The sequence below is a fragment of the Protopterus annectens genome, chromosome 7.part0 (assembly GCF_019279795.1).
Source record: "Protopterus annectens isolate FY-2018-M chromosome 7.part0, PAN1.0, whole genome shotgun sequence".
NCBI classification, from domain to species: Eukaryota; Metazoa; Chordata; order Ceratodontiformes; family Protopteridae; genus Protopterus; species Protopterus annectens.
Window position 1 is genome coordinate 1,124,274,003 of NC_056739.1, and position 25,899 is coordinate 1,124,299,901.

Genomic DNA, 25,899 nt, shown 5'->3' on the forward strand with positions numbered 1-25,899 from the left:
AATGACAGGACCATAGCTAAGGATAGTTATCATGAAACACTGCACACTGTATTAAATACAGTCATTAAAGAACACTGTATATACATAAGATTTGTGGCAAGTATTATGTAGTGGCTGAAGGAATGCATCTGACAGATAATCAGTATGGCAAACTGCAGATACTTTGGTAATCTGGACATGGAGGAATGTCGTCAAATCATCCTGTTTAATCAACCTACAGGTATGCTTGGTATTGATGTAGAATGAGGCATCTCCACCTTTACTCCCTGCCTATGCAGTTGCTAGTCTGAATGTGTGGTAGGTACTGAAGCATTGCACTGCCAGGGTACTCCCTACAGCTTTGAACCATGTCGAGTTAACTGCACAGATGGTCTCATTCTCCAAGGTTCATAGGTTCATAGGTTCAAAGGTTAGGTAAGGGAGTGGAACATCTTGTTAAGGCTCCTTAAATTTTGAAGTAACACCTTTATGTCAATTTGGCATTGACTACAAAAGGCTCTGTGGGGAGGACAATGTTTTAGCCAATATTCAAAAGTCTAGAGGGTCAGGTGCAGACCATCCTTGCAAAAGCAATGTGGTATGTTAACCATGTCCTCCCACAGTGACAAATATTGTATCTTCCTAGAATGTTGCCAGAAAATAAGCCTCATCCTTAGTGAAAGTAAAACGCTGCTCAATTCTAGGCACATGCCAGCCTTTGATACGTAGTCTGGGAGCTCCATAATGTCTCTCTTCATATTGTCAAGGGAGGTACATCTCATGTTATTTACACCTACTTTACATGGACTTTGACTGAATAGTAAAACCTGTGGTATAATGACTTGAGCACATGCATAATTTGGTGTCCTAGCCCCTGACAGGCAATTGACTGTTATTTTCTCCTTGTTCAGCCTGGTGAGTGGGGCATCAGTATGTCCTACAATGCAGTTTCCTATGACAAGAGTCATTGGTACTGTATTGGTTTGCCTTACGGGCTTGGTAATTGATGCTCTACTTGGTGTGGCTATATGTGCATTGTTAGGTGTTGTTACTGTTGAGTGATTTTGAGTTTTCTGAGGATAGATTTTGCAGGTAGAATTTTTATGAAGTGTTTGGGGTTTGGGAAGATTGCATTTAAATGCCCTGGCATAAGTAGGTTTATGTGTGTGAGGTCCATACTATATGTCGTAGATGTAGTGTGTGTGTTTCTGACAACCAAATTGTTATTATGAGTGTTTGTATGCAAGAGTTTTGCCTCCAGAGACATTGTGTATATAAATCTCTCAATACTGTGTTTATTTCTTTAAGTATTAAATGGCTATCAGTGAACAACAGACAATTGTTACATTCTTTCAAGATACCCATATCCACCTAACTGGCTGTGGAGAAATTGGGATATCCCTGATGTCAGGCCTTTTATTGGGTGAGCTACAAGGGTGCAGTGCACGAGGAGTTAATGGTGGGTTGAAAATAAATCCAACAACTTAGCTGGTGACACCTTGTTCTCCAATACAGTAGGTAAAGCCTGGAACATCCTCCCAAGCCAGCTAACCTCAATATCCTCTGTCAGCTTATTTAAAAGCAAGCTTAAACCCTACCTCAAATCACACTGGCTATGCCCCTGTGTTAACCCAGACTAAGTACCTAACTATTAACTAGACTCCCACAATTCCTAGCCTCCCATGATCATGATCTTGTGTTGTCTCACTAATTTTTAGTGAGCTTAACCTTCCTTAGGATTTTTCTCATGTAAATAAGTATATACTGTGGAATGATCAAACACCTTCATATAGTATCACAACCTATGTGTTAAATAACACTAGAAATCCATCCTTGTTTGCTGTTCTTCTATACTCTATCTATTGATCTCTAGTGTTTTTCTTTCTTAGGTTTTGTGAGACCTTAGTATCTCTTATCATAAATTACTAGGTGTATCTAATTTTGTAATATGTTATAAAGATTTGTACTACACCATTTCTAATACAAATGTATTAGTCTTATTCATCTATTCTTAGATAAATTTTTCCCTTTTCCTACTGAAATATAAAATATATAATCTTAGGCTTGTACTATAATTGTTAAAACTTCTTATGTAGCAAATTATACTGTTATTGTCTTTGTCTTGACCTTTTATGTTGTTGTAAGTTGTGGAGCTTTTCTCCCTGGGCCTCCACTGAAAATGGACATATATCCAGCTGGACTAGACCGGTCAACAAATGTAAAATAAATAAAATAAAAATAAGGGTACTTTTGGGGCCAGAGACTAGACTAGGCTATAGAAAATAAATTCAATGGGCTCCTCAACACCCAAACAAGCTGCTGTGTGCTACTTTAGGTGGAAAGTAGTTGCCCAACACTGACAAAGTGACTTCTACAATTTCAGAGGTAGTTTTATAGGGGAATTTAGTTTCTAGGTTACTGCATTTACAGAAAAATGTATATAAAGTGTATATAAAGGGACATTAGTTAGTGGTGGTTTGTTTTCTGAAGAAGTTGGGGCAGGAGCCCTGACAAAAAGTGCATGTAAAGTTGCGCACTTCAAGTTTCTTAATAAATTCTGTCTGTTGAAGAAAAGGTTTGAATTTTTAGCGACTATTTCAATATTGGATTATCAGTGACTTCCTTTGCATTGGAGTTCGAGTGGTGTCGTTTTTTTCTGTTTTTGGAGAAGTTTGTTGCTACATTTCTACGAGTTCGTAGGTTACTGCATTTGTACAAGGCACTACTAACTGCCACTATATGATGAGCACAATCAAATAGAGTAAATTTATACAGAACAAAAAACACAGGAAACTGGCTTCTAAGCCCTCTGACCAATAAAACCAACTACAATTACAGCTTTCCTATGAGTTTCCCAACTCAGATAGACTAGGCCACCTTCTACTGCTACTAGATGGAATATTCCAGTCTTTTTAATGTAGAGAACACAAAAAAAGATTGCTTGAGAGTGCATGCTATCACAAAACAACTTTAACAAACTTGCTAGACAAGGCAATTTGATGTCAATCAGATAACAGGAAGACAGTTTGAGCAATGGAAGTGATTTCAGCCTTAAATGCACAAATAAAACAAAATAAAACAAAACAAACAAAAACAGCAGTCAATCACTTAAACAGCTTCTGGAAGTGCCATTTTTATATAAAAGTTCTTAGGTTTTGCCTGGATGGTGCATGACACAAGGAAATCACTTCAGATGCATAGGCGAAGACACCAAGCATTGCTGAGCTCTGAAGGAATGAGCTTAGAGTTGAGCAAACTTGTTAAATTTATACAGGCACTTAAAACACAGGAAACTGTTTTCTAGGTCCTCTGGTCAATAAATGACTGTACTTACAGCTTTCTATCATGTGTCTCAACTCAGACAGACCAGGCCAAAACCTACTGTCACTAGATGGATTATATTGGCATTATGGTATACATCTCCTAGTATGAATGCAAATACACATTGGGAATTTTTAACTGAAATAGACAGAATTTTGAGTATCAGAAGTATACTTTTGTTTAGAGGCTTTAATTATCCAGGTTCTAATTTGGTTAATTTGAATGGAAATAACTGTTGTGCTTGGGAATTTCTTATACTCTTTCTTTTCATGGTATTTTTCAATTAAATTAGAATACCTTCAGAGGTGGTAATATATTAGATCTTCTGGCAACTGATATTCCTGATATGATAAGTAAAGTGGATATTATAGCTCCATTATGAACTTCAAATCAGTTTTAATTAGTATTTGATTTATTTGCAATTTTACATCTAAATCTGTTATGAAAAATATAATTATGGTCTTACTGATTATGATTATTTAAAATTTTGTATAACTAATTTTGACTTGTAGCATTTCACAAATTAAACTTGTTTTGGTAACAATCATTTTAGAATAGATTATGAAAAAAAAACATTGATTTTACTGCATTATATAAGTTAACTAACAGGAAAAATCTTCCTTACTTGTGGAATTCAATCATTTAAGTTATATTGTTAATATTAATATTGAATCACTTTTGGGAGAAACTAAGGTTAGATCATGTCCTTTGATTAGTTACAACATCCTGAAAATGTCACTTAAGAAGATTAATAAATCGACTACCATGGGTCTTATATCTGCGATATTGACAATGAACTTGTTAACACATTTTTATTAGCACTATTGTTCATTTTTTAACCACATTCCTATTAATAGGTATTGTTTCATCCTCATGGAAACAATCACGTGTTACCCCAACACATAAGAAGGGTAGTAAACTAAATGTGTAGGATTGCCGTCCATTTAATTTGGCATCCATTCTGGGAAAATGCATTTTATAGAAGTCTTATTCACCTGCCAGATAAAGAAATTTATTTTAAATACTATGCCTTCTTTCAGCATGTATTCATTCATGGGTGTTCATCTAAACTTCCTGAATGGTTTCTATGATTAAGTTAGTAGGACTCTGGATCTGAGTTTAATTGTAGTTACCATCTACTTGCATTTAACCAAGGCTTTTGATTTACTTTCTCACAGCATGAATCTTAAAGTATTCAAAAATTTAAAAATGAATCCTTATTTAATTATTTGGATTACTAATTGGCAAACTGGTAGAAATGGATGGTGTACATTCAGGGTTCTAAACCGGTCCCTGCTGATATTTAATGTGGAGTGCCAAAAATCAGTGTTAGGCTCTGTTTTGTTCAACACCATGCCTTTAAATGATCATTGCTGGATTTCCAAGTATGCCGATGACTGTAAGATTGTATTTTTTTCCAATAGTAAGGATGATTTTGGAGTTATTAATTCTTATAGGCTAAAAGTGGATGAAGGACATGGGTTTTCAGTTAATCAAAATAAATGCAATGTCATTTTATTTTGGAAGATAAATTATCAGGTGTAAATAATTTTATCTTCATTTGCATTATTATAAATTAACCATTATAAAGTTTAGGGATTTTTATTTCTTTCAAATTTTCATTTGAACAGTAAGTGGAAACAATTAGATGTAATGTTATGAAATAACTAGGCTTCAGTCATAAAAATATTACTACCCATGATGTGACTTGCTTAATCTTTTTATTGAAAACCTATGATCATCTTGTATTAGAAATTAATGGAGCTTTTTGCTTGTATAATGCAGCTCAACTTAACACCATAGAGAAGGTATAGAGGAAGTTTACTGAAAGAATATGCAATGCCAAAGAGATGGATTATATGACTCTGTCAAGTCTTAAAATTATATTCCACTACTCCATCCTCTATGTATATAAGGTGTAAGAATATTAGTTGCATTTAAGTTTTTTCAAGATTTGGAGTTATAGGCAATTTTTAATACTGACACTCATCAATCTATTAAAATGTACAAACATAATTCAAGATTCACTATTCTTAATGCTAACACCAACTCAGGGCACTCATACTTCACTTTTAGATTGGTACTATTAAGGAACAAGCTTCCGGTTTCTGTAAAAAAAGCTGAGACTATTATTTCTTTTAAGAGACTTTTAGACTCCTGGATGGGAATAAGAGTTTATGACCCAACAATTCTGGAAACAGTCTTTCTTGATGGCCATTCATCTGGAAAACTTTTAATTACTTATGAACTTATGAAATATTGGTCCAGAAATGTATACATTTTTGCAAAGTCTACTGATTCAAGATCATAGCTAGGTAATACGATGATGTCTTTTTTGGGACTGTTTCTCATTCAAAACAAAATACATTTGGAAAAGGAAGCTGTCTTCTACAATTGAGATGAATGCCACAGGAAATTCTGTTTGTGAACGTATAAATTTTCCATAAGAGGACTGACTGTTAATTCAAAAAATTACAGAAGCTAGTGCTTTGGCTTATGGGTGATATCATTGAGGGCAGAGATCAAGCTGTATTATATTACATACAAGTACTCTGAAATTATATTTTGGATTTATGAACCACAGGAAGTAAAAGCATAGTGTATGTTTTAACCAGATGTAGGTACTCTTTTGTTTAGGTTGTTTTGTGTCAGACAGCTTTCTTCTGACTATTTTCTGTCAGTCTGTATGGACACTGTATCACAATATCAGAACTCAGAATGCCTGGCCCCAAAACACAAATAAAATCCAGAAAGTAAAGCAGAAGAGCAAACACTAAACACTGCACTTTTCAATAAATCTTATTTTTTTCAGGAAGACATGCCCCCTGCCCCACTGATGGGTCAGCAAGTCCCCCCGCCCCCATCCCCAAATTTAAATATACCAACTCTGAGATCATCATATCTCAGACAAAAGGGAATACTCCAAGAAATGGTAATCTTGGTTTTAGTGTATATAAGTCCAGATTCCAGTCATTTGTTTTCCACATTTCAGGACACAGCATTGTGAGTATTGACATTTTCAATGGTTACTGCTTGGATGTTTTGTTTTCAATTCCTTGTACATGGTCTTTTTGCATATCTATTTGGGAAAGAAATGCCTTAACTAATTTAATTGATGTTAAGAGTTTTATTATTCACATTTAAATGTCTGGGGGTGATGTTTTACTTAGGCGCTTAAGGATGTATGCATTTTACTGGTACATTTACTACCCAGGATCCAGAAAGATGATCTCCATTAGTTGGGTTTATTTTTGAAATTGGTGTTGTATTTTTTCTGATAGGAGCAGATACATCTATGCAGCTATTTAGATGTACACAGAATTTGGCAGTGAAAGATATATATGGGTCTACTTTTTCTTATTGAAAGCTCATGCTTTCAAAAAGGAAAAGTATGACCCCATTTACGTGAAAGTGCACTTTTGCGATTACCGGTTCACCAAACTGGTAATATTAAAAAAAAAAACACTGCAGCACCAAAGCACGCTACATTGGGGATAAGGGAATATACCTGTCTCCTCACTGAAGTGCGATCTCGGAGTTAGTATATATAAAGTAGCAGGGGTGTGGGAGGGCACAGCCCCCCCTCCACATGGGGGTGCAGGGGGTTTGCCCCCTTGCAAAAATGCCTTTGCAGTGTTTTTTATTTAATATTACTGGTTCAGTGAACTGGTAATAATGAAAGTGCATTTTCTCGTAAATGGGGTCGTACTTTTCCTTTTCAAAAGCATGAGGTTTCGATAAGAAAAAGTATATATATATATATATATATATATATATATATATATATATATATATATATATATATATATATATATATATATATATATACCAATGTTTTCCAGGGTAAGGAGTGCTTCTAACAGAGTGAAGCTTTTTTGATAAGTCTCGTAGCATTGAACAGCAATACCTTAATGTTACACAGATTCTGTTTAGTTATGTTGGAAAGCTTTGGAATATGATTAATTAAAAAAGGCACAGTGGGGGTGGGCAAGGACTTAGCTAATATATAAAAGCCTTCAGTGGAGAGATGCAGGTCATCCTTGGCAAAACAGTTGGGACTGTCTGCCATCTCTCCCCAGGCTGATACACACTGTATCTCCTTTGAATGACAACAGAAGCTAAGCCATTGTTGAAATCAATAATATTTTTCTGTATTGCTGAATCATTCTTGGTGATGGTAGAATGCTGCTGAATGTAGGTTCATACCAGCCTCAGACACATATTCCAAGAACTCCAACACTTCTGTATTTCTGTCTTCTTATAGTCCATGGAAGTACATCTCAAGTCTTTTTTTTTGTTTGTTTGCTGGAGTGCTTATTTGACTTACTTGCTGTTCTCTGCCTGACTATTGCTGATCTCTGTTTATATTTGATTTTAAATTGAAGTTTTTCATTTAAGGTTTGGTTACTTCTATTTTTTATCTATTTCTTATATTGTATTTGTTTTGTTTTAAGTTTTTTGTTCTGCTGGAGTTTTAAGAGGTCTTGGCTAGGTTCAGTTAGAAAAGAATTCCTTTTCAGACAATGAATAACATCAGTTAATTAGTGGGAGGAGCTGAGAAACCTAATTCCTCTTTAACTAGGATTTTTGGAGGCATCTTTATTTAGCTGGAGAGCTTATTTGAATTGCATGCTTTTCTCTGCCTGACTATTACTAATTTCTGTCTGCATTTGATTTCCCCGTCCGTCATCCCAACTGTTGTACTTTTAAATTTGGTGGCATTTGAGTTGCCTGCCCCTACTATTAATTTGATTTTGGGCACTCCCCATCAGTCCCATCTCATAAGCTCATACTACTGAGCACAGAGAGATCAGTTGGGAAGGCCTACCACCTTACTCTCTTAAACTTGAATTATCTTCTGTTCCCCCTTCCCACTTTATTCAGCTGCCTTTACTATATCTGTGCTTCTTCCTAGTTTATTACTTTATTTTCCTTTTTGCTGCTTCTTCTTAAAACTGCTCAGTTGCATTTATTTTGCTGCATTTATTACTGCTTGTCAGTAACCTGATTCAATTGTAACAGTTATTCCAAGCCTCTTAGTTTTGATTCAAGCACTTGGGCTTCAAACTAATTGTCTTATATAATGAAAGTTTAAGGTCCACACTCTTGTTGCAGGAGAAGTAGCTTATATCCTTATAAGTTGGGAACTGCTGGTTGAAGGCTTATTGTGTCTGTTATTCTAAAAGTGGCTTAGTTCTGTTTCAGGTGCTTGGACTTCAGTCCAGTTATTTTACATTAAGAAGGCTTGTAGTCTACACTCTTGTGGGAAGAAAGAGTAGTCTCCACCCTTCTGAGCTGGGAAATGCTGGTTGAAGGCTTATTGTGTCTGCTATTCTAAGTGTCTTTGTTCTGGTTTAAGCTCAATTAACTGGAGCTGCTCTGCATTTGTCATCCTTACAGAGTGTTTTGCTTGAATCCAAGCCATCCAAAGCTAAGAACAAGAAATTAAGCTTATTTTGAATTTGATCTGCACTTTTCATCTGTATTTTACTGTATTATTGCATTAATTTGTGCCTTTTTGATTGTTTATACTGTTTGTGCCTGCTTATTACCTAGAATTCTTTTGCATTGAAATATTGCTTAGTTAGCAGAGACTTCATCCAGACCCGCTAAATATAGCCTGTTTTTCATACACAAACTCAGATCCAGCCCTCTTACATTAAGAATCGCTCCCCTGCACCCTTGTGGCAGAAGAGTGATACTATAGCCTTGTCTGAGCTGGGGATAGCTGGAGGAAGGATCATTGTGTGATTTCCTATTGGCATATTAGTTTAAAACTGTTTAATTTCACCTGAATATAAGCCTCACATTTGTGTAAAGCTATACACAGTGCAAAGGGGGTTAGTGGTGCCTTGTACAGACGCAAATGCCTAGAAGCTATTTTTTCCCTAGACACCAGTCAGTGAAACCCTCACAGGTTCCCAGCTGCTCTGTGGGCAATGCAGCTGCACATTCTGTACTGCAGGCAACTCAGATGAGCACTGAGCAGCTTTGCCCTACTTTCCATCCCTGATCATCTGTAGAATAAATCCCCTTGTTAATCCCAGATTAATAGCTGGTTTAATTTGTCCTCTCACAAATTAGTACTTAAGAATTACCTGCTACTATGGATAGTCAGTTTCCCAGCATTTCTCTAAACAGCCTGATTGACATGGGCATCCTAAGGCAATGTAGCAATTGTCTCATGTATACTGACAACCACTTGCTTCCAAAGCAAACAAATACAGTATGTGAGAGATTTAACTGTACTATGAAACTAGAATCAGTCCTCCCACATCACACTAAACAAGACATCAAACAGGTTGTCAGCACACACACCTCTCAACTCACACAAGATATGGTCAAGACAGATAAACCCACATACGTGGTTGTACTCACTAAGGGCCTGCTTAAAGACCAGAGACCTCCCAAGCACAAACAACCTACTCATACTGGCACATTAACAGAATCTACCACTACACATAACATACATATCAGTGTCTTAACAATTAAGCCCATAAGGCAAAAGAATTCAAAACCTAATGTTCTAGTCACAGGTGACTCAATAGTGAGATACAGAGATGTCCCCCTCACCATTTGGACAAGAAGAAGGTCATGGTTAGCTGCCTGTCAGGTGCTAGCATCTGTCAAATGACACATGTACTCAAGTCACTCGGCAACAATTACCATTATGACTCTGTCATAGGACATGTTGGAGTGAATGACTTGAGAAGTACCTCTATGGACTATATAAACAGTGACATGACTGAACTCTCAGATTATGTGTCCCAGGCAGGTATGTCCCTAGTCCTAAGCAGCATTCCACATTCACCTAGGATGATGCCACAATACAGACAAAAATGACTGATTTCAATAATTGGCTTAGCTTCTGTCATCACTCCAGGGGGATCTAGTATCTTACAGCCTGGGAAGAAATAGTCATCAAACTATGCTGCTTTGCCAGAAATAGCCTTCACCTGTCTCCTCAAGGCTTTTGGATAATGGTGAAGATGCTTACCTCCTCATAGTGCCTTTCTTAGGCAATGTCAAAACAACAAAACTTTCAGTGTAAAGAAATCCACTAGAGATAAACTCAGGGTCATGCTCCTTAATGCTAGGAGCCTAAACAGTAAACTGCACTCCCTGGAAGCACTCCTCACCTTGGAGGATGTTGACATCTATGCAGTCATTGAGACTTGATTCAAGGCCACAGACAGCACCCTGGCTATACAAAGCTACAATGCCTTTCACATATTCAGACCTAAAAACAAGCATGAAAGAACCAAAGGTGGAGATGTATCCATTTTTATTAAATCCAACAACACCTTCAGACTGGTAAAACAGTACAACTATCTTGACACATAGCCTATCTTGACCTCGCCAAGGCTTTCAACACCATCCCCCATTCTGGAATTATAGCTAAACTCACTAAATTAGGTATAAATCCCTACGTCACAAGATGGGTTGCCAATTGGCTCACTGACAGAACCCACACTGTAGAAGATGCAGACTCCAAATCTGACTTCAAACCAGTGACAAGTGGAGTACCACAGGGTTCAGTCCTGGGTCCTCCCCTGTTTGGTATCTACTTCTCTGAAATACAGGCTAACACAGAAGGCTTTTGGCTAACGAAGTTTGCAGATGACTGCAAACTAGGAGCCATAGCTGAGTCCCCAAATGATGTGGACATCCTGCAGAAGGGCCTCACTGAGACAGATGCCTGGTGTCAGAGCCATGGCCTCAAGCTCAATGCCAAAAAGTTCATTGTCATCCCCTTTGGTAAAAACTCTGTACCCATGAACTAGCACATAGGTGGCAGTCTACTTAATGCCGAATGTGTGATAAGAGACCTGGGGACCCAGGTGGACAGTAGTCTTTCCTTTGATAATCACATCGCCACAGTAGTCAGGAAATCCTTCTACATGGCACACCTCATCACAAAAGGGTTCTCATCTAGGAAAAAAGAGGTAATTGTTCCCCTCTACTTGACACTCATTAGACCCATTATAGAGTTATAGAGTACAATGCCCCTTTTGGAGTATACCTCACAAGACATCTGCAACAGCTGGAAAGGCCACAGAAGTACCTCACAAAGAGGATTACTGGCCTCAAACAGATGCCCTACACTGACCATCTCAAAAAACTCCAGCTTTACTCTGTAGTATATCACCCACTCTGAGGTGATATCTGCCTAACATATACAGCTATGTCAAACCCACAGCTGTTGGACATGCTACACCTAAAGAAATCCCAATCTCTCCGAGCTACACGCTCTAGGGACCTAAACCTTGTCACCACAATAAACAGGACATGCTGCAGGGATAGATTCCTGCCCGGAGACTTCCCATACTCTGGAACAAGCTACCCATCTATGTCAAGCAAAGTTCCTCATTAGCACTCTTCAAGAAAAATCTTGATAAGTGGATGGGAAACAGGAAATAGGAAATACACCCTGGGGATCACTTCTGTGGCTCTGCTTGACAGGGGCACAGGAAAATAACTTTCTTGGGTGGTGTAAGCCAGGGAACCTTGTAGGCTAGGCTTACTTAGGCCCTTGGGCCGATAGCCTAGTACCTACCTATGAACCTATGAACTACTACAGGTCCGAATAACTATAGACAAAATACCATAACACATCATCACTAGCTACAGGTCCCCACCATGAAGTAGGAGAAGCACACCGCCTACCTGGACTACCTAGAGTCGCTCAGTGTATACAGCCAAACACCTTGGTCATGGGAGATTTCAAATATCCTTCTATCAATTGGGCGACTTATATGAGAACAAACACAATCGCTTTGAGGTTCTTGGATTTTGTTAATTTAAGTGCCATGGAACATGTCCCAGACTCAGTGCTCACCAACTTGGGGGGGTTACTTCACTACCCTCTGTGTGCTGCCCTCTCTGGTAAGTTCAGACCATATATCAGTCTTTTTTGAAATAAAGGTCAGAACTCACGCCCTCATAGGAGCAAAAAAAAAACTGAAAAATTTCTCCAAAGCAAACTATGGCCTAAGTGATGGTATAAAAAGTTTCAAAGCCAATGCTATCACAGTCAACAATGACTCCTATGCAGAAGAGTACACAAATGCCCTATATAGCCACTTAAACAAATGCATTGACTCAGCTGTACTCGAGTAGACTAAAAATCATGTCCTCCTGAAAAAACAAGCCACTCTGGTAGACTATAAGTATAAATAAGTTATATAACAAAAGAAAGAAACTGATATCTAAAAACAAGAGGGAACTTACTCAACACAGGAAGAATACCCTCCACAGCTTGAAGAAGCAAAACAGATATTTTGTAAAATCCTCTAAGGCTAGTTGCAAGACTAAATTAGCATCCCTAGCTAAAGAGAACCATAAGGCATTTTTTAGCTGCATCCGAAACCTTAAAGGGAATGTCCAGCTGTATGCTTATAATGGATGGTACCACTGACATGGAACCTGAGGAAATTGGCAGCCTTCTACCTGACATATTTGGCAATAATTTCACTCCCCCAAAGCATTTCTGACATCAGTCCTCTGCTGAGTATCTCCAAAGAACAGCTCTCCATGGCCAAAAATATTGCCTCTATGGGACCAGATAACATCCCAGGCTGCTTAGTAAACAATCTAAAACGAGACCTAACAAAACCACTTGGCACTGTCTTTAACCACAGAATGTACTGGCTTTGTTCTGGCAGAATGGAGAACAGTAACAGTAATCCCCTTGCACAAAGTGGGGTCCATCAACCAACCCAGGAAACTATCGACCCATAAACCTAACCACCCTTATCTGCAAGGCCATAAAATAATCATCATGGACCTTAACAACAAGGACACAGGAACCTTCAAACTATTGATCTGACCCAGTTTGGTTTTGCCAAGAGTAGATTTTGCTTGTCAAACCTGGTGGACTTCTTTGAGAATGTCACAAAAGCCCCGGATGAGGGCAAAGTAGTACATACCACCTATCTTGATTTAGATAAGGCTTTTGACACAATCCCTCACTCATGGATCATTGAGAAACTCTCCCAGTGGGGATTAACCCATACATCACTAGATGGGTAACCAATTGGCTCACTGACAGAATGAGCACTATCAAAGTTGGGGAGTCCACCTCCACCAGTAGACCAATTACCAGTGGGGTACTACAAGGATCTGTACTGGGCCGTCTACTATTTGAAATCTGTTTCTCTGAGATGTAGGCAAAAGTAGATGGCCTGTGGCTTACCGGGTTTGCAGATGACTGCAAACTGTGTGGAATCACTGAGTCCCCCAGTGATGTAAACATATTACAGAAGAGACTGATGCAGACAAATGATTGGTGCCAAAGTCACACACTAAAACTAAATGTAAACAAATGCCTCATTATCGTCTTTGGCAAAGAAGTAGCCTATGCCAATTATGATATAGATGGCACCCCTCTAAGCTCAAACCAGTGATGCGAGACTTAGGAACACAGGTTGATGGCAATCTAAACTTTGATCACCATGTGTCCATAGTGGTAAGGAAAGCCTTCTATATTGTACATCTTATAAATAAAGTCATTGCATTCAAGTCTGAGGAGGTTATAACTCCACTGTACTCGACCCTTATCAGACCACTAATTGAGTACAATGCTCCCTTCTGTATGTCTCTCATCGGCACCTGCAACAACTGGAGAGACCAGAGAGGTTTCTAAACAACAGAATCCAGGACATCCAAAATGTGACTTACATAAGACTGAAAGTCTTGTCACTGTACTCTGTATCATATAGGCTGCTAAGAAGTGACCTGTGCCTGGCCTACAGAACAGTCTCTGACTCTGCAATAATGGAAATGCTGAACATCTGCAAATCAAATGGGGCAAGAGTCACTCACTCCAGGGATTGCAACCTAGCCTGTGACATTAACAAAATGTGCTGCAGAGACAGATATATCTCCAAGAGATTGCCACTCCTCTGGAATATGCTCTCACTTCATATGAAGCAAAGCTCCTCAATGACCCTATTTAAATGTAACCTTGACAATTGGATGGGTGACTGTAAATTCACCCCAGGGGTGGCAGCTATGTCCCTCATGGACAGGGGTAGTCAGTGCTGATTATTTATTTATTTTTTATTTGGTTACTGGGAAAGTCCAACTGGACACAAGTCCTTTTTCAGCAGAGGCCTAGGGAGAAAAGCTCCACATATAACATAGATTAATAAGTACAATTTCATAAACACAGAATAATAACACTATGCATTTTAGATAAAATAAAACTGGGATAATAGCACTTTAAACTGTACAGCAACTAAAATAGGATGAAAAACTGATACATTATACAGGGTCAAAGAAGAAACCTGTTAAACTGTACAATCAAGATAATATTCAGTATGACATAGTCTTATAATAATCGAGTATACACCAGGTGTCTATACTTAGAAGGACAGCTACAGATGAGAAGAAGACAGAGGTATGAGTAATGAGATATGCAAGATAAAGTGAAGTGTACTGCCTGAAAATAAGGGAAGAGTGTTTACCATGGGTGAGAAGAAAGAGGAGGAGGTTAGACTAGACTGGGGAGTCACAGCTACAAATCCATATGTGAAGGTGTGTTTTTAAAGATCTCTTAAACTGAGCTAAGGACATTGTGGCTGATACATTAGTGGGTAAAGGGTTCTATTTTTAGCTATATAATGTGAATAGAGGGTGGCTCCTGCAGTGTTATTGGCTTTAGTGACTTGAAGGAGAGGTTTATTGTTAGAGCGTAGGACCCTAGTACTACAGTAAGAATGTATTAGGTTTTGTAATGCAGGGGTTTTATCACGGTAGTAGAGAATTTTACGGTTTAGAATAAGCTAGAGTAGAAGAGAAGATGGGGAAGTTCAAGCCAGTTAAGTTGTTTAAGGGCTGAGCAGTGGTTGTTTGATGAAAGCTATTGGTGGCAAACTTTGCAATTTTATTACAGCAGGCTTCAAGTTTAGTCATATCAACTTTTCTAAGATTGGTGAGGATAGGGGAGGCATATAGAAGTGTAGAAGTGTAGAAATGAGATGTGTTTGTGCTATTTTAGCCCTGGTGCTGTTTGTGAGGAATTGTTTGTTTCTATATAGTTCCCCCCAATTTTTTATGCACTTTCTTTATGGTAAGTGAATTCTGAGTGTCAAACTACATGTTGCAGTCTATCTCAATTTCTAGAAGTTTGTTGTGAGTGACAGGAGACAAATTTGTTTTATTGTTAGAAGTGACAGTAAATGTGGGAGTGGAAATGTTGAGGTTAGTAGGCTGGAATAAGAGACGTTTGGTTTTATTAGGGTTCAATATTAGTTGACAGTTGGTAAGGCATTCTTTTACAGAAAGGAAGGAGGCCTGTATTTGTAATTGCAGTTCTTGGAGAGTGGGAGAGAAACAGATTAGAGTTGAGTCACCAGCATACGGGATGACTGAAGCATATAGAGTAGAGATATGAAGATTGTTAGTGAAGACAAAGAACAATAAAGTACCAAGGATGGAGCCTTGAAGGACACCCAGTGTGACCGGTAAAAAAGGAGAGAGTTCTTGTTCTCACAGTACTGCTTGTTGTCTACCTGTTAAATAACTTTGAAACCAGGTAATGGTGGGATTGCCAAGGTTCAGTTCTGAGAGAGATTTAATATGCTTGCTGTGGTTGACCATATCAAATGCCTTAGAGAGGTCGAAAAACACTGCAGAGACATAGTTGCCATTATTTCTGTGGTTGTTTACTGTATGAATTGATGACATCAGGGCTGTTGTGGTGATGTGAAATGGCCTGAAGCCATGTTGAGTGTTTGTGAGAAGGTTGTGAGATAATCCATGATCTGTGTGCGCATACACCTCTCCATATTTTGGACATAGGTGAGAGTATTGCTATTGGCCAATAGCTGGTTAGCTCTTTTGAGTTACCCCCTTTGTGGAGTGGAATAATGTGAGAAATTTTCTAGATCTCAAGAACTAGATTTTTGGATACTAAACGGTTGATGAGAATGGATACAGGGTATGCAATGGCATTAGCAGCTATTTTCAAAATTTCAGCTGAGAGTTTATCACTGACTAAGTTGGTAGGCTTTAGTTTCTTAAGAAGTTTCTTAGTTATGTCAGTAGAGACTGGATGGAAGGAAAAGCCCTTGTTTTTTAGTATGGTGATTGGGAGGTTGGTTGGAAGATGGACAGCTATGAGAGTTAGCTACAGCAAGAATGGTCTCAGTGAAGAATTTGTTGAAATAGGTGGCAATATTGAGCGATGTATCAGGTATGTTTGGAGAGGGAGTACCTGATTTTCCAGGAAGTAGAATGTTATTAATGGTTGTCCAGAATTTTATTTGGTTATTCTCATATTTAGTTTGTATGTTGTGATAGTAGTTAATTTTGTCAATTTTGACACATTTCTTTGACTTGTTACGGAGTTCAAGATATGCCTGTTTGTCTGCATGGGATCCAATTTTGTCCCAGTGGTCCAGGCTTTGTCTCTGGATTTTAGCAGAGATCTAGTCTCTTTGTTCAACCAAGGAGCATAGTTGGATTTGATCCTGATAGTTCAGGGAGGGGCTTGGGAGGTTAAGATATCTAAGATGGTAGAGCTGAAGTACTAAACAGCTTCATCAAGGTTGAGGTTTTTGAGAGGAGTCCAGTTACATCCTTTTAGTGTATTAATGAACCTGGATGGAATTAAGTTTTTCTTGTTTCTTATTATCTGGTAGTTGATGAGCTTTTCTTGATACGTGCAATGTTTTATTATAAATGTAGGTAAATGGTCACTTATGCTGTTTGGGAGACATCCTGATTGACAAACAAGGGTTGGTCTGTTTGTCAGAATCCAGTCAAGAATTGACTGTCTCTTGGTGAATTTGTGAATTCTAGTGGGAGACTGGATAAGCTGAGAAAATCCATGGAGGTTGGTGAAGTTGCTAGGAGAACTGGAGTTACAAGTTAACCAGTCAATGTTGAAGTCCCCCAAGAAGATGGTTTCATGTTGGACGGACTCAGAGGCCATCTCAAGTAGATTCTCCAAGTATACAGCAACTGATTATGTTGACACTTTTCCTGGGGTTAATTTTTAGTTTTGCAAGTAAAGTTTCTGCATTGCCTAAGATAGGTGTGTGTATATCCAAGTTTTCTACATTTAGTTGATTTTTAAATATTATAGCTACAACACCTCCTTTTCCAGATGTGTGATCATTATGCAAAATATTATAGCCTGGTGCAAGAATTCCATTATTGAAAATGTCAGGTTTAAGCTAGGTTTCAGTTAATAATACAAGGTAAGGAGAATATAGGGAAAGATTGGCATGAAGGCCATGGACTTTTTTGGTAATACTTCTGACATTCACATTTAGTATGAGCAGGTCTTTTTCTAGGAAGTTGAAATGTGCTGTGAGATAGTTTATGGTTAGTTAAATGGATATTGTTATGAGATGAGCTGGGATTAGGATGTATGTCTCCACTGAGAGCCTGGCTGCAATGTCTACTTTGTTTTTTATAAGGTTAGTCATGTACTTGTCATAGTCTGTGGATCATATTTTGGTATGGTGGGAGAGTAGGATACATTTTGGGGCCTGAGGATAGAAGTTTGAGTTTAGGGTGGATGGGGTGATGGAGGGTGAGAGGGGTGTTGAATTTGTGATGTGAGTGGTAGAGGAGGCATGATGGGATAGTGTAAGGGGCAGATTGCTATTATATGAAGTGATATGTGAACGTAATATAAGGATTGTTAGTAGTATTGATTGTGTACAAAAATTTAGGTGGGTCATGTTAGATAATTTGCTAGATATATTTATTGTTTGAGCTATTTGTGGCTTATTTAGGGTTTGGTAGAGGTGTAGTGTGAGATAATGTTCATTGTAATGACAGAAGTTGATAGGCTACTGGTTTTGTTAGTTTTATACTAAGATTCCAAGTGAAGGCAAGAGTGATAGAAGGAGGGCTAGTCTGGGAGTAGTGTATGGTGTAGGGGCAATGGTGTTGTGCGATTGGATGAACTGGTGTTAAGGGAGTGGCTTATAAAGTATAAATCAGAGGAAAGAGGGGGTGAGTAGGAATGGGGGTAGAGTAGGGCAGTAGAGTGAGCCCGAGCAAAACGAGGGCGAATGGAGTGGGCAGAATCACAAGGCCAAAAGTAATGTTGATGGACTAAAAGCAGTCAATGAACTGCAATCATCTGCCTTAGGTAAGGAGGTCAACCAGATCATAGAATCGCTATGCTAACAATTACCATCTAACTATGGTCAATTAGGGTACACAGATTTTTTACATGGCTAGGCTTGTAAAGGCCCTACAGCAATTAGCCTACTAACCTCCGATGAACCTATTTACACCCATATGTACTATGACTGTGTAATACATGTACCTGTGGTGCAAGGAATTGAATGCTTGTGAGATGTTATGAATCCTGAAGGCAACTGGCCATGAGCCTCTCTCTTTGTACATCCTGATGAGTGATGTATCATTATGTCTCACTATGGACTCATCTATTATTAAGATACTGGATTGCGTGGGTGTTTGCCTTATGGTCTTTAAAACTGAGCCAGTGTGACTCTTAGATGTATATTTCATGGTGAGTGCTGCCTGTGATATGGGTTTGTGGAGTTGCCAAAGGTATTTATTTCTTAAGTTACATTTAGAAGAACTTTGTGATTTAGGTAGGTTACTTTTAAGAGCATCAACATATGCTGACCTATGTATTTGGTCTGATCTGTGTGTGCATTGTTTAGTGTTGGGTTGTGTGGTACTGAAAACATTTATTATTTGTTGTAGCTTTGAAAGAGCGACCATTTCTTGCATTTCCTTGCATTATTTTAAATTAACTGTTAGCATCAAGGGTTGCAATTCATCAATCTAGTCTGCAACTTTAAAGGGATGATATGTAGTAATAACCATATACCACTGTCCTGCTCATGCCACAAAACTTTCCAGACTTCAGGAATTGTCACTACATTCCAGTGCATACCTAGCAGAGTCCATGTAGGAAGTGCCTTGTTCCTTGAATCACAAATGTGCAATGTTTATATGAAGGTAAACTTTATACGGCTGCAAGTGCAGAGTAACTGCACAGAACAAAGCATCCAATGTACGCAATGTCCCTGAAACACAGGCATTCTCAACATACAGTGATTGAATACGGACTTCATAATAAAAGCATCAAAAGTGGAAAATGTGTCTCTGAATTAAATCTACATAGGTAGGCATACAATTAAAAGCAATGGAATGTGACAACCATGCTCTATTGTGCCCCAGATGCACAAACATTATAGAACTCTATTCAGCAGGATTTACAATATTTCCTTTAATTTACCTACTGTACAATTGTATCCTGCTCTAAAATCATGGCAATGTCACCAGAAACATTATAATTGTTCCTTGCCAGGACTATGGATCAGACAATGCTCAGTGTGACACAACCACTCTCATTATATAGTTATCTGCAGTGTCTGTGAGACATTAATATTTTTCTACATCAGTATTGACATTTGTCATATGTTTCTGTGCCTAACTACACCATTACAGTTAATGATGGTGCTGTAAACTAAGTTATGCTGATAGTGTAGACAGCTGACTGACACACCTTGATATCCCTATCTCTTTCCATAGTTTATCATATGTACATCAACTGCATTGCTGTACTGCACAGCATGACATACTGCAGCAATCACCCTGTGCTATATGATTCCACAGCTAACATAGCATTATCAAACTACATAGCACTATATTTACTATGGTCAGTTAGCATGGACACAGGCCAATCATGTCAGAAAATGTATCTGGTATGTTCTATGTGCAGTTTATGTCTACTCTTCATGAATATAACACTTCTAATTGCACATTATAACATCAGTGTGATTCTGTTTTATGAATTACACTACTGTCACAGCTGCAAACAATGCAAAGTGCAGCTTTACAACACAGCATATAGCATTTATGAACTCGCATGTTTATCAGCTTTATCTTAGGCATGTGGCACTTTGGCTGAGGTTTTTACTAGTTTCAAGAACTGGAAGCAAAACACTGTTATTAGCAAAGACATACTAATATGGATTGTGGCTCTGCAGTGTGGAGGTGGGGAAAAATCAAGGGAAGGATAAATCACTGGTTTGTAGCTCACAAATAATGCCTGGGCATCTTTAGTGTCATTACAAATAGATCATTAAAGCCAGCAGTGGGCAGAAAGCCGATTCAGAGGAAATGATAATAAAATATATGTTGTGCTTGACACTAGGGACCAGATTTCATAAAAACTGGAGAGGCGTTATAGAGAACCTCCGTCACCCTGTAATGCTGTCCTGAACCAACAGATCAGGTCCACCTCTGGTTTGCTGTCATACAGAATAATCCATTGACTACCCAATGCTATGTCACTTGCCCCAAGTCTATGGAGAACATGCTATGCCACTAACATGTAATGAGATTCAGTAACATTTTTTTAAAGTAATTTTGTTGGCTATTACTGGCATAATCTAATGACCACATAACTACAGAGTTCAACCAAAACTCCACATATATATTCAGAATTGGTACTGCAGACATACAGCCTGTCTGCATTACCAGTTCTGACATATAGGAAGAGCTGACAGTCCCCAAAGTAGGTAAGCACTGTAAAACCACCAGTATGTCAGCAATGTCAAAGCATGCATGGTAGGTAAACTTTGATATGGGTGCATTGTAATGTCTGGAAATACAGGGATGCCATGGTGAGGGGCTGTGCTACAAAATGCATTTGAAACTGGAAAACTGAGTGCTTAAGCCATATCCAGTATATGAAAGGGATGGTTTGTTAGGAACATTACGGTGCATTCATGCAGTATGTGTTCTGCACCCCCCATGCTTCAGTTTGAGACTAGCTCAGGGTCAGCCTATATTTGAGAACTATTGCTGGAGGTGGGTATTCTAATCACTACATCATGCCTGCAGTACTAGATTCTGCACATAGGTGGAGCACCTCCTACACAGCAACGTACTGACTGACTTGCTACTCTGAAAACACAAACGCAATGGAACACAGACGTGTTTTATTGGACTAAGGTTTCCAACTGGCTTGAGTCCTTCATCAGGAGTTATTAATTTACTGACGTTAGATACCGTATTTAAATATCACTTGTGGCTAGAAAGGAAAGGAAAGTACATAATTTATTTCTAATCGGCTAATAAAAAAAGGAAACTTGAAGAATGCTAGTGTGGAAAAAATGTGCAACTTCTATATCTCAGATGATTGTACCTCAAAGACAAACTGTATGTATGTGCATACGTGTGTGTGTTTATGTGTGTGTGTGTGTGTGTGTGTGTGTGTGTGTGTGTGTGTGTGTGTGTGTGTGTGTGTGTGTGAGAGAGAGACTGTGTGATCCTGAAATTACAGACAACCAGTTCATGCCTAACTGAATTAGGAGTAATGAAATTGCTTGGGGTAGCATGTTATTTACTCCAATCATAAACTGTTTGGGAGCTGGGGAAGAAATTAGGCATTCTCAATATCACAGCAAGCACTTCAGTATTTTGTAAGACTTTGGGAAAATATAGAGGAAGGGAAATACACAGAAAAGGAGACAGAGCAAGTAGTATAATCTAATTTTTGAATAAGTATAGGAATGCTTAATCAGTAACAATAGTTCAATATAAAATAAATATTGCAATTATAATTGAATTATAGTCTTTAATACCATTGCACTGTAGTCTTTCTGCATCACATTTAGAAAAGTATATGTGGCATGAAGTTTCCCAAGTTCCTTATAATGCATTGGGAAGTGAGTCAACTCCCTTTTAAACTTTTTTCCCCTTTCTTTGTTTTCTCAACTGACGCATGAAGACTATAATAGATACATGAGAAAAACTGCTAGAAGCTTATTTAAATATGTCCCTGTTTGCACATTACAAACTAGATAATATGATAGGTGTGTTTTGATTTCTGCTAAGGCACTGATAAGCTACTGTACTGTATGCCAAAGTACACTATGGTGAATTATTATTATTATTATTCAAAACTGCACGAAGTTTGGCAGTTAGCATTATCTCTCCACATGTGCTGTGATACAGCAGTACTGATGTGCTGATTTGATATCATTATAGTGGTTTACTATGTTGGAAAATACAACAAATATATAAAAAGACTAGTATACACATGCATGCACACATACATGCAAATGCACACATGATACATTATATCTATCTTATTTTAATACTTTCAGAAATAAACTAGTCTTGTATAGCCAGCTTCAAAGTTTGAAAAAGTAGGTTTACTTGCAAGGACAAAAGAAACTGCAGAATAAGCAGAAAACAAAATTTGGTCCTTCGTACACTTCTGAGATCTTCATAGTCAATTCCACGAGTCCAGCATCCCAAAATACTCAGTGAGTTGTTTCTGTCAAACCAGACTTATAGATACTTGGCATTCTCGCAGTTCATTTTTTTTTATTTTACAGGACTCATTTTCCACCTATGAGGAAGCTATTGGTATAGGTTCCAAACAACTTGGCCTTTACCTGCGTAAAAGCCCATTCTTCTTTACCCATTGACTTAATTGTCAAGGCAGCCTTACCCTTGGTCATTTGAGTTAATTCATGCATGCATGCATTGTTAGCAACATCTGGAATAAGTATTTGGTAATAGCTTGCCAAGCCTAAGAAGGTCATTACTTGCTTCTTAGTGGTTATTGTGGGAGTGTTTTATACTGTTTCAACTTTTTCAGTGGATCATTTTACTATCCCTCGATTGATTGTATAACCCAAATAGTGAGTTTCTGCCATGTTAACTTGCACTTAGCTGTCAGTCAGTTTTATTGTAGGGAATCTAAAATAGCTTGAGTTTTTAAGGAGATGGCTTTTCCAGTCCTCAAGAGATATTACCACATTATCATTGCAGTCTGCTGCATACCAGGTATGGGATTAATGAATTTTGTCCTGCACTTCTGGAATGTTGCAGGTGCTCCATAGAGCCTTAAAGGCAGAACTCTACAATGGGCAAGTTCCATACCCCACAACTGTACAGATTTTCGCAGAATGTCCAGATTTTTGCCTAATATTTTGGTACATTTTTCATAAAATTGTGATTTTTATAGCAAATCATTGGCAAATCATTGACGATTTAAGTCAGAAAATAATGACAGACATTTGAGTTTCAGACTTCATATCCTTCAGAAAATTCATGCTAAAGCAAAACCAGTTGTAACAGCAATATTTAAAAAAATTCACTGTTTTTGGGCCTTTGTCCCCCCATTTTTATGGCTTTGTTCAGATTTCTTGCTCTAAATTCACTGTACCTATCCAGGCATATCCAAAAGGCAGTTTCAGGTGTACTCACCAGTCCATCTGGTGAATCTGGGCATTTTGAGGCAATGTTACAACTGCCTCATGTACACAGACAACCCTCTCCTCCTACCACCAAACACTAACACATGCAAGAGATGCAATTATACAGCCAAACTGGAGGCTAAGCTCTCTCAACCCCAAGACTGGATCAGACAGTCAAGAGGAGAAGGGAAATACTGGCATCACACCACCAGTCTCACATAGACCCATTAAACCAGCACCGGGACGGCAAAAAACACACACATAAATACATGAAAACATACTTGGAGGCTCTAAATAAAAATCTGCAAAAGCAACAGAGACCTCCAAAGCAGACATCCAAGCAACCTCCACCCCCAACACAAACCAATGAAACACATACTTCACAAAACCAGTGTGCCACACAATCCCAGCCCTTAAGACAATATAACATACCCAACATACTAGTAATAGGTGACTCTATAGTCAGGCACACTGACGTCCCACTCACTAGGCTGAATAAGGAAAAGGTTACTGTTAGCTGCCTGTTGGGTGCCAGGATCCTCCACACAACACAAGCACTCAGGTCACTCCAGAACAAGTACAAATACGACTCTGTCATTGTCCATGTTGGTGTGAATGATCTGAGCCGTACCTCCCTGGACTACATGAAAAGAGACATGGAGGAGCTCTCTGATCACGTAGCCCAGGCCGGTATGACCTTGACCCTGAGTAGCATCCTGCCCTCACCAAGAATGATACCAAGGTATAAAGAAAAAAATTATAAATTTCAACAATTGGCTAAGTTTCTGGTGTCATTCAAAGGGGATCCAGTGTCTGTCCGCCTGGGATGACATGCTCGACAAGCTACGCTGCTTCGCTAGAGATGGTTTGCACCTGTCACCCTTAGGCTTTCAAATACTGGCCAAGGCTCTTGCCACCCCAATAGTGCCTTTTTTAGGCAAGGCTCAAAAGACAAACCCACCGCTGTAAATAGCACAAGTAACAAAAATCTGAGGGTAATGCTACTCAATGCCAGAAGTCTAAACCTCAAAATGCACGCACTCGAGGCACTCCTCAGTATGGAGAAAATCGATATATGCACAGTAACAGAAACCTGGTTTAAGGCTCCAGAGAGCACCCCAGCACTACCAGGCTACAACTTATACCATACATTTCGGCCACAGAACCTGGACCAAAATACAAAAGGCGGGAGGGTATCTATATTCATCAAGGATACCCACACCTCCAGGTTAGTGGCACAGCACGATGCTTCAGAGATCATCCACGTGCAACTAACAATGGGCAAAACTGCAATTCAAATTGTAGCTTGTTACAGATCACCCACTATGTCCCAAGACCCCCATTCTGCGTTTCTGGAAACACTGGGAAACATAAAGGTCCTACCAAACACCCTAATAAAAGAGCTGCTTGCTAACACTCTTCATGAGAAACCTTGACGAGTGGATGGGAAACAGAAAGTTTACCCCGGGGATCACTTCAGTGGCTCTGCTGGACAGAGGCATAACTAATCTAAGGGGGTGGCGAAAGCCAACACATTCTGGTTAGGCTTATAAATGCTTTCAGGCAGATAGCCTAGTACCTACCTATGAACCTATGAATGTAAGAGGTTGAGAGGTATGGCAAGTTAATCTAGTGTAGGGAATGTAATATTCCCCTCAGTTTTTAGGGAAAGTGGAATTTACCAACAGACTTCAGATAGGTCCAAAATGGATAGAAACTTGACCTTGCACAACCTTTCAGTTAGTTAATCCACTCAAGGACATGGGCTAGGACTCATATTTGGATGTGATATTCAACTTTTGATATCATTAAGTTTGGGAATCAGTGTTATGGGACTCCTTGGGATTCTTCTATGACAACAAGTTTAAGTAATTTCTGAACCTCTTTCCTGACTGCTTAGTGTTAGGACTTTGATATCCAGTATGATTTCAAATGAACCTTTTCATTAGGCATTGTTTCTGTGTTGTATATGGTTAAACTGTCTCTACTTGGCAACTCTGAGAATATCTCCTTATTCCTGATTACAAATTTCTTTACCTTTTATTTCTGAGAGTTTGATATGTCTCCTGCTTTGTCTTCATGATCTGCTGTGGGAGTCTTAACTCCTCCTGCAAACATACTTATTGGAGAAACTTCAGTTTACCTCCAAGGTCTCAGAACATTTATATGGTATAATGGCTTTGGTTTTCTATTCCTAGTTGTCTCACCTTATAACTCACTTCATTTAGTTTTAAGAAACTTTAAGAAGTCCCCACTTTTCAAATAACTTATTCTCAGCTGTGGGCACTTATACAAATGCTTAACCTACTGATTTAAATACTATAATATGAGCATTTTATTATATGGTCTCTGCTTTGTTTCCAGGACTCTAGCCGTATGT

At 38.6% G+C, this 25,899-nt stretch overlaps 1 protein-coding gene across 1 annotated transcript in view; it reads right to left on the reverse strand.

The window, feature by feature from the left end:
* The window catches only part of LOC122806899 (ADAMTS-like protein 5), a 716,117-nt gene that overhangs the window by 52,174 nt on the left and 638,044 nt on the right, over nucleotides 1-25,899 (reverse strand). The gene's annotated exons all lie outside the window — the stretch shown is intronic.